The sequence below is a fragment of the Dermacentor variabilis genome, chromosome 8 (assembly GCF_050947875.1).
Source record: "Dermacentor variabilis isolate Ectoservices chromosome 8, ASM5094787v1, whole genome shotgun sequence".
Taxonomy (NCBI): Eukaryota; Metazoa; Arthropoda; class Arachnida; order Ixodida; family Ixodidae; genus Dermacentor; species Dermacentor variabilis.
The window spans coordinates 20,229,899-20,240,669 of record NC_134575.1 but is presented as its reverse complement, the minus strand read 5'-3'; the positions used below and the strand labels follow the sequence as shown (position 1 = coordinate 20,240,669).

The window sequence follows — 10,771 nt, the reverse complement described above, 5'->3', positions numbered from 1 at the left end:
TGTAAGCGCAGACACGCTTTCTTCCGAAGCTAGCGTTTCCCGGTACGAGTGTCAAAAACGTTATCTCCCGACAGCTAGTCAGGGCGCCAAAATGGCGGGTTAAGCCGGCCATGAAGCCGCCATTCGTGTCAAATATGTAGTCCATGGTTGATGGCTTGCGTCTTCTGAGAAGTCAAGATTTGATTTGTCAAAACGTATTGCTCTTTGTTGAGGTCGGCCTCACGGACAGCAGCCGAATACACTTTGCGTGCGTCACATCCTAAGCCCTCGCATCTACGAAATCAAATGACACTTTTCCACACACGGTCTTGTAAATATCAGTTATTTAAAAGCTACCCTTCACAACAACAGTTATTAATGTGGCTTGACAATTTCGAGTGGTTGGCCTATACGAACTGAAGCATGCGGGAGCACGCCTGGGTGCCCGTGCTGATGTGCACCGGGGAGCCTTCGTGGTGCCTTGGCTTAAGATAAAACGTATGCTTGCTTCAATAGTTAGGTTTGCAAATTGAATCGAACGCCGGAAAGGAAGTACCAGGAAACGTCCTATCAAATATGATACATCTTGTACTTTGTAAACAAATTCAAACTTGCAATGAAAGTAGCGGCGGGGGGGGGGGGGCGGCTGCAAAAATGCACTTATTAGAAAAAATAAACTATGCCGTTTTACGTTCCAGAACTGCGGTCTGATTTTCAGGCAGCCATAACGGGAGGATGCAGAATAATTTGTACATGCTGGGGTTCTGTAACATGTACATATGGCACGCGGCCTGTTTTTGTTTTCATTTCGCCCTTGCGAAAAGGCGCCGTCTCGGCTGAGATAAGATCCCGCGACCGCGGGCTTTGCAGCAGAATGTCATGGGTGCTGACCCGATACAGCGGGTAGGCCCATGACTGATTAAATGGCCCGTAATGGTGTACTAGGAACGTTTTACTTAACGTGTTGACATCAGGAGCTAGTGGAAATGGAGCCGGAAGTGAACTGTTCAGCTTATTAAGAATTGAATCAAACAATTGCTTTTCTGCCATCTTGAACCTAAACAGGAACTTATTTGACGCACCTTTCCAAATTGGTTCGATAAAGTGCTTGAAATGCCCCGTGAAACCCTCTGATAGCGCACATCAGAAAGTAAACGTTGGGCAAAAGCTTCGTGAAGAATTCCTGTGGTACAGGTAGCACCCAAACATGAAAAAGGACGAACTCACCCCTAACAATTATTATATTTCCTCATCTTGTGCCGTGAAGGCTTTACTCAATAAAAAAAATCACGCCAATACCAATGCCCCAATGAATGTTGATGTTATTGCGCTTAGCACTGAAAAAGTGTAGGGACGCACCATTTTTTTTTCCACCGCTGTAACGCATCCCGTGCGAGGTGTGTACGTAGCCACGCCCTTCTCTCGCGCTTCCCTCGGGGCACGCTCTGCCACCTAGTGGCTCCGCAGGGAATCACGTGCCTTGCGAGTGCCCCTCTGAATAAACATCAGGAATTATCTGAATACATACACAATCAGCGCCGTTGGGGCCGCATAACGTGCCTGGTCGCGGTTACCCGAAAGAATGACTGTGGACAGAGCAGGCGTGGATAGCGCACAGTTTACGCACAATGTGAAAATGTGGTGTCCGCTGGGGAGAAAGCAGATTTTCGCTATACTGAGATGTACACAGCACCTCCATCGATAGCCGTTCTGTAAAGTTTTTTACAAGGCAGGAGTTGAAATGGCATTCCATCTGTTGTGCAACATAGTAACAAAGGCTTCGATCTAGCTCGTGCATTAAATGGACGCGACGTGGTCACCGTCTTTATTCATTCTTAAAGAGCATTATCATAATTGCAAATAGACATCAATATAAAATAACGCGAGATACTTTTCACGTATTTCGATTAAAGGCTGGCATTTCATTCTTTTTACCTCAAAGACAATAATGAGGTCGGCAGGTCTATTACAACCAGTCTTTCGAGGAGCAGGCACAAATATAGATTTCTTGCATCTCTTTCACAAGTCGAACCGTCGTGAATAGAAATACTTGGTAGTGTTCAACTCCATTAGCCACCGTAAGAAGAAGTGCCACCTAGCCGAGGTCGCGTTGTCGCTGAAAAAAAAAGTTTCCCTTTAGTAGATACAATTTTCTCGAAATTCTCCGAAACTATAAAAATATGAAACAACGCGTTTGTTGTACAGCTTGACAACAATTTTTGCTTCTTTACAAGCCAGGAGCTGCGTAAATACACGAATACAATGACTTCCACTCTCTCTAACAGAAACAAAATTATACGTGTGCATATAAGAGAGCTTCAAATCAAAAAGCACATAAATGAGCGATACAGGTTTCTGCCACATTCTAGCAGGTGTCGACGTCACTACAGTAATGGCTGGTGTCATTTCATAGGTACCAAAAAAGGACAGGACCGTTGGCTGTCAAATGAACCATTTTTGTTTTGCTCAGTTTGGAATGAAAGTATTCACCTTCATAGTTCTCTTTACCTTTGGACATACAAGCCGTCATTTTTCATTCCTCATCAAAGCAGGAATAAATTTCACCATTTTCTAGCGAAGTGTTTATGCCGACTTCACGTGCTCTGTAACCTAAACGGTTTTACCAAAGCTCGAAACATATGCTCACCCATCTCAAGGTTGGAACGTCCGAGCGTGCTGAATGTTATAGTAGTAGTAGGAGTGATAACGTAGAATCTGATGTCCCATTTTGTACAGCATGGGTGTTAGATTTGACGTCATTGAACAGAATTGCACTGCCAACAACATCAACACTAATGTTCGTCACTTTTGAACGCAAGCCACATCTTGTTCTCGCACAATTTCGCAGTGTGATTCATGAAGTCACAGAAGCTGATAACGATACCACATTCATATTTTCCACCTTTATGAACGAATCGTCGTTTGAGATTTGGAAGGAAACAACAAACCTATGTTTCTTAGCACAGCCAGAGAAACAAGATATTGTCAAAGGCGTTCAAAAACAAACACCGGTTTCAGCAAGATTTTAAACTTGCTGGAAGAAGACGACGTGAACTGAAACATAGACGCACGCACAAAGCGCAGTATCTGTTCCCGATTTGTCTGCCTCGCGCAGTTCAAAAATTTCCTGAATATATGAACTGACTAGCCCGACAACATGCCTTACGACAAACACCTGATCTGGGTGGTAAACAGTTTCTTGGTGCCGCCTTAGAAAATAAGGAGGTGCTTTAATGACTCTTGTGTTTACAGGGGGGTTTGCATAAGCAAGTCGGGATGTTACTCCACGGTGGTTTTCATGTTAATATAAATATCATTCTTTGACTACTTCAGCTGTTTGTATCTATCTATCTATCTATCTATCTATCTATCTATCTATCTATCTATCTATCTATCTATCTATCTATCTATCTATCTATCTATCTATCTATCTATCTATCTATCTATCTGTCCTCTTACGCTGACCGACTTCCCCAAGTTGTCGACCTGCTTGGGCCCCTAGACATGTGCTCCTGTCGTGATGCCGCCATGGTCATTCCATTGTCATTTTAGCCTCGTGATCTTACTCTTGTGACACCGTTGTCATCCGGCACAGCCACCAGAGTTGTCTAATAGCTAGGGCCAGTAGGTATAGGCTCGTGGTCATGATGCCGTCGTCGTCTAGCCATCGTCGTCACACCTTCGTCATGTATTCGTTGTCACACCGCCATAGTAACGCCCTCGTGGTTCTTGAATCGTCGTCGCACCCATTCCCGCATCTGACTCTCGTCATAGTGCGATCGCCATGCCTTCTACTCCCACACAGTCATTCACATATCTTCCGTCTATAGGTATGCGTTCGAGATCGCACGGCCATCCTGTTTATTGCATTGTCGTCATTCCAGCTTTGCCATCCGAATCTCGTCATGCCATTTTCGTCACGCTATCGCAGCCACACAGTCATCCCACTATGGTTTTATCATAGGCATTACTCGAGTAACGTCATTCCACTGTCGTGATTTCGTCGTCATCATACCGCCAGTCATTCAATAGACGTCAATTTTTCCTCTTTATTGCATTGTGATCATACTGTCCTCATTCAATCGTCATTATGGCACCCTTGTAGAGCCTTCATCGACAGTCGCTACCATACCTCAATTGTTAGACCATCGGCGTGATGCCGCCGTCGTCATGTCATCATGGTCACTCCAGCTACGTCATCCGACTGTTGTCATGAAGTCGTTAAGTCATTGTCGTCATACAGGTTTCGTGATACAGTCACCGTCACACCATAGTCATCATGCACTCGTCGTCATCCCTTCGGTCTCATGCCGCTGTCTTGCCATTGTCATTACAGGGTCGTCATAAAGCCGTCGCCATACGTTCATCGTCATACAGTTGCCAACATGTCACCATCATCACGCTGCCGTTTAACCATCGTTATTACTTCAGTATCATTATCCTGTGTTGTCACGCCGTCGTCGTCATTCCACCTTCACCAATCGATTGACCGCTTTACTTGTTCGTCACTCAATTGTAGTCATGCTATCGTCATTCAACCGTTATTATGCAGTCGTTGATGCTATTGTTTTCATTGTATCGCCATCACACAGACGCTATTATAAATCCGTTGTCATATCGCTATCGTCATGCCCTCTTGGTGCGATCGTCGTCATTCTCGCTTTTTCTTATGGCTGTCGTCATAATGTCGTCGCCACACTACCGCCGTCATGTCATTTTGTTCATGTCTTTGACGCTGCATCGATAGCATTCCTTCTTCCTCGTCACATCGTGATTCCATCAGCGTCCTACGGTCGTCACCATGCTTCTACGCTATGCTCATGGGCGACCTTGGCAAGCGAGAGCTATTACAAAGTATGGTGATAAGGGAGTATGTGGCATATAGCCAAATAATGAAAAGTCTCAGAATCACCACTACACGTCTTAAATCAAACTTCGGGAATGTGGTCAGTCGGAATTCTACTCAATTACTATTTGTATTATCATCGACAGTGTTCGTGATATGAGTACTGTCGTAATTTTTCTGTTTTTAATGCACACCTAGTCCGTATGCATAAAAGCATCCTAAATGACATTGAGTAATTTGATGAATTAGTTTCTCTTAAAATCAAGCAGCTTAATGCTTCAATTCAAGAAGCAGGATATAATAAAGGAGACAGACAACGTGAATTGCCTGGTTGAATCCGCCTCGCACCGATGATCTTTTAATCTATACTGAAACATGACTGACGGTGTATTATGGTCGCCAATAATTGAACACCTTTAACATTCTGGCAGAACCCATCTTACGGTGACTGTCGACGGTAATGTGATTAGCATTCACGGAATGTGGCAGCTCACCTTGTCGCTGAAGCCGCCTTCATTTACAATCAGTAGTGGTCATTCTGAGATTTCCATTCCATCGGCATTTGCGACATACACTCTCTCTCAGATCGACTGACAATGCAATGGCCCTTGCGTGGCAGCGTCGGCTGTGACAATGAATACCTGACGACGACTGTATGACAACGCAGTGAGGACGATGGGTTAAAGTAGAAGGAATGACGTCTATGGTACGACGAAAGCCTTATGACGCCGACAACATGACGACAAGAGGATGACAGTTCTCAAGTAACGACAATGTTTTAACGACAACAGTGAGACGACGAAGGCGTGAGGACGATGCGATGGCGACGAGTGTATGACGATAATGGAGTGAGGACCATTGTTGAATGACGATGGCATGGCTTCAGACAAGGATGAGATAACGAACCTGGAACTGTGGTAACGAAGCAACCACGACGGAATCACCGCGAATGCATATCAACGATTGCATGGCGATGGCTGTAGGATGACAACGAAATGACTAATAGCCTGACAACGAAGTCATAATATTTATGAAATGATGGCGTCCCGATGGCCAATAAAAATGGTCTTGATAGAATTGCGGAGGCATTTTGATTCGATTGGGCATTTCGAGCAATGACGATTTTCAAATGATGATGTTTGTTTGACGATGACAATGCGATTACGACATAATGATGACAATGGCAGGACGACCACTAAAATGGCACTCAAATGGCCTGATAGCGCTGTATGAGATTAACATCAAGACGACCATATAACAACGAACACACGAGGATGGTATGCCGACGACGCTTGGACAGCGATGGCATGAAAACAGCGACATGATCGCGATAGGATGACGACGACGTGCCTATGAACTTATAAAGAACAAGGAATGACCTGGATGAAACGACTAAAGTGGCATGACGCCGACACCATGAATAAAATGAGATGAATCGATTATATTAAGAATGACACAATGACAGCGTAATGACTGCTGCAAGAGAACAATGCCATAATGATGAATACGACGAAGATTGCTGAAACTTTTTGGTTTGCTAGTGGGATCTTATTAATAGTAATGAAATAATAGCCCGAAGTGACGAGGACGAGAAAGCGATTCCGACATGCGCCGCGCACAGCACATTGGTGTGCCACCGTCTAGTCCTCATCACTTCGCGCTCTTATTCGTTGACTGTGATGAACATGGCATGACGATGGTGGCATGACGACAGTCGTATGACGGAACTGTAGCAATGACGATGGAAGGATCGCGATGACACGATCGCGATTAAAATAGGACAGCTCGATTATGACAACGTGACCAGGGCTGGTAAGCTTAAAGGGGCCGTGAACCACTTTTTATTGAAGTAAGGGAATGCATTTGAAGTAAAATTAAGCTATTCCAAAAATTCTTTGCCGCCAAAATTACTACAATACCTTCAGCACAAGCGAAGTTATTGCCAATTAGACGCGGCCTTCACTGGGCTCCCGTGCCTTGCACTGCGCAGTGGAAACAGCCCACTATGTTCCGTCTTATATATGTCACTGTGGCACGCAGTTCAAATTTTGTTTTGGATGCTTACATGGGCGCCAGAATTTCTGCCTTTGGTGCCTTCAACGCGCTAAACATAAGTCAAACTCGGCTGTACTCAGCGAGCCGCAGTGCGCTTAACCAGCGGACTCACGGCGGCACCCCGCGGCGGCCGCGGCAACTGCGCTATGCAGCCGACCGCTGCTTGACGTTAGCTATCATCCAACAGCAGCTCTCTAAAAGAATGAGGAGATAAAGCATCCAGAAGAGAGTGAGGACAGGGCCTTCTGTTGAAAAGAGAGCGCTTGAGAGAAATGTGCCTTCGATTCGCTTGCGAGCTCCGTGCTCCGCGTGCGACAGCAAAGTTTCGCCGAGATGTTCACGGCAGCGCATGTTACCCGTGGACTATGTTATTTCACCAAACCCGAGGGTTGCTCCAGGGCCCCTTTGAAAAAAATTTCTTTTTGCAGACTGGCGTGAAGCTAAAGAAGGTCAGATTAGACAGACAGAAAGACAGACAGACAGACAGACAGACAGACTAGGTTCAGCAAGTGGCTGAAGCAGGACAACAATTTTTATCGCTAAAGACGTTTACACCCTCTGGGACGTTCCTTGTCACCGAGCGATACATCTGATCAGGCTGGCTTGCGTTTTCTTTCTAGAGAGCTCTGCGCTTTCCCCCGAAAATGGTAGGACGCACTCTTATTACGTATGGCGTTCATGACCTGGAAGTGCTGATGCGCAGCGTTTGAAAAAGAACAAGCAAACTATATGTAAATTATTTTAAGCGAATAGGGTGCTGTCGCCGCAGACCATAAGGAAGCCCTTGACTGTTTCAGGACGTTAAAAAATTGCAGATCAGGCCAAAATGATGAAATATCTATCATTATCATCATCATCATCATCATCATCATCATCATCATCAGCCTTATTACACCCTCTGCAGGGCAGAGGCCTGTCCCATACTTCTCCAACTACCCCGCTCATGTAATAATGGTGGCCATGTTGTCCCTGCAAGCTTCTTAATCTCATCCGCCCACCTAACTTTCTGCCGCCCCCTGCTACATTTCCCTTCCCTTGGAATCGAGTCCGCAACCCTTAATGGCCATCGGTTATCTTCCTTCCTCATTACATGTCCTGCCCATGCCCCCCCCCCCCCCATTTCTTTTTTTTATTTCAACTAAGATATTATTAACTCGCATTTGTTCCCTCACCCAATCTGCTCTCATCCCTTAACGTTACACCTATCATTCTTCTTTCCATAGCTCCGTTGTCTGGTCTTCAATCTAAGTAGAAACCATTTCGTAAGCCTCCAGGTTTCCGCCCCAGAAGTGAGTACTGGTTAGACATAGCTGTTATACACTTTTCTCTTGAGGGATAATGGCAACCGATGTATATATCTATATTTCGACAAATAAGTCCTATTATAATATAAATCAGGACCTGGCGAAAAAGTACATTACGAAGCTGATTTTTACTAGTGATCTTTCATTGCAGCAAGGGTACGCATAACTGCGTACAGGTGATTCTGTGCTCCCAACTTCGCGTGTAACCAATGCCTCCTTCACTAGATGCCTGCCGCGTTGTCCGGTAAACTAGGTTCCCTTTCCTCTCCCTTTTCTCGTTTCCGCGAAAAGGCAACGAGTGCCTCTCATGGCAAACGCCTGCAACTTAGATCACGTGCTGCAGCCTCTGAGATTATCATGGCATCGGTCACCGTCTCGGAGGCCTGCGAGAATGCTCGCTAACAGACGCCCGCGCTTATCGGCTCTCCGAACGCGCCGGCGCAAACATTCGGCCGCCACTGCCGCTTCCGCAGGAAGTTGAAAAGACAACGAGCGTCGCCTCACAGAGTTTATGCTGAATTAAGGGAACCGCCGCTGAAATGGGAAAGCAAGCAGCATGGCGGGCATGTAGTAAAGGAGGCATTTGTGCAACCCAATCTGATGATTGCGCGAACTAACGCCCTCCAAAAAATTACCTTCAACAAAGTCAATCAAAAATATTTACGCAGAAGCGAGTTTGCGCTTCTCTGAATACTTGCAAGCGTATGCTACCAATACCATTTGTAGACGAATTTATTAATTATAATACATAGTGTCTATATTTCGGCGCAAGCGCCAGTAATAGCCAACGAACGCCAAAACACGGTATGGAAATAGTTCTGGCAGACCTGTAAAGGAAGACCATCCGAAAAAATTTTGTCAGCGAAAGGAATATTGCTACGAAAAAGTTTTGCACTGTAATCGAAGCACACTTCATTGAACATGTGCGAAACTAGACTTCCAACGGTACTCTCTAACAGCTCGATGCGCCATCTGATGTTACAACAAGCTGTAAATAAACATTGGCCGTCTGGCGCAACATTAGTCGATATGGAACAATTGAGTTTCACCGCAAGTTTCACGGCGAATGTCTCGAAAGTGGTACCTGGCTCAGAATTTGTTCTACGTGAATATGTCTTTCATACCTACCAGTTACCGTTCATTTATTGGAACATATAGCATGAAATAATTAAAACATTATTTATCGTAATTAGGTTAATTCTTCATCTGAGTATTTTGATTTCTTGAAGAAGTAATGACCGCCTCATCGTGTAACTTATATCGAGTTTTAGAATTATGCTATCTTCCACTGGCCGCTTTTCAAACCTTCTGCGACTAAAGAAATATTCTATTCATGATTCTTAAAAAAACATCCTTTCTAGCTCTAGTGCAAGCTCGCGAAAGGAGCTCCACTGGGATCAGTTCTCTAACTGAGAACTGATATCGAGCACCTTTGGTGCTTAATATTAGTATTCACCGCGTACTATTAGAACACACCAAATACTAATATCAAACACCTTTGGTGCTGGATATTGGTGCTTGCTGTGTTCCAAAAACTCCGAGATTAGTTGCCTATGCAGATGGCAGTAGGAAATTTGCACAATTATCGCTATAACGAAGCTCCAATCGAAAGTCAGATTTTTCTGTAGCAACTACGTCTCCGCTTGCATTGAAGTGAACTATAAAGTCAGTGTTCCTAAAGAAAAAAGTGGTCCTTCTAGCTCTCAATAAAAGAGAAACGTATTTCAAATCCAGATATTCCATTACAAAGTTAGATATTCCATTACAAAGTTAGCTGTTTCGCGCTATTCGTTGGGCGAGCATGAAGCTATGATGTCCCTATGCTAATTCACAACCGATGCCGAGATGCAAACACCCCCTCATTCACAAGCGTCTGTTTGGTGCGGGACAGTCCTACCCTTCCGCATTTCGCTTTGGATATTATGGTTGAGTTTTACTGAGACTGATTACTTTGATGGCACAGCAGGGACAGTATCATAAAAGTGTCAAAGCTAATACAAAGACTCCTATCTATGAACTTCAAGCCGAGCGCTCCGATTGGTCCATTTGCGTTTGTTTGCGCAACCACATTCTGCATTGCAATATAATTGCAGGTATTTGCGTAGGGATATAAGAAAAGTCACTGAATACTACCTGGTGTTCTAGGCCGGGGGGGTGGCGGACGGGGAGTTCTTGTTTTCGATGCAGCCAGAACAGGCTCGGGTACACCGAATAGAAGGAAAGCGAATGACAAAACGAAGAAAACGCTTAGCCAGGGCAACCTCATCGTGGTTAACAGGCCTATAAAAAGTACGACTGGTTGCATATCATCAGGCGCGTTTATAGAAGCTGAGGTACAATGAACAAAGTAGATTATATTTTTCTCGTGTTGGGGGGGGGAGCAAAAACACCTGTCGTCAATTCACATTCACACGCGATCCTCCTGGTACGTTCACAGAATTCTGCGAGAACAGAGAATCGCCGTAGACGTCTATATTTTTTCGTTGGAATATGAAGTCTAACCATAACCTTTTCAACAAAAAAACCTTGCATATCGTAACTTCAACGACATTTCTTTTTTTCATGTCGGGCATAATGCTACAGCGGA

General features: G+C 44.7%; 1 long non-coding RNA gene across 1 annotated transcript; it reads right to left on the bottom strand.

Moving 5' to 3' along the window:
- Window positions 1–1,763: 1,763 nt before the first annotated feature.
- LOC142590932 (uncharacterized) lies at window positions 1,764–10,496 on the bottom strand. Its single transcript, XR_012830269.1, has 2 exons — window positions 10,318–10,496; window positions 1,764–2,095 (listed from the first exon to the last, which is right to left on the bottom strand). It is a non-coding gene; the product is annotated as an uncharacterized LOC142590932 (long non-coding RNA).
- Window positions 10,497–10,771: the final 275 nt, after the last annotated feature.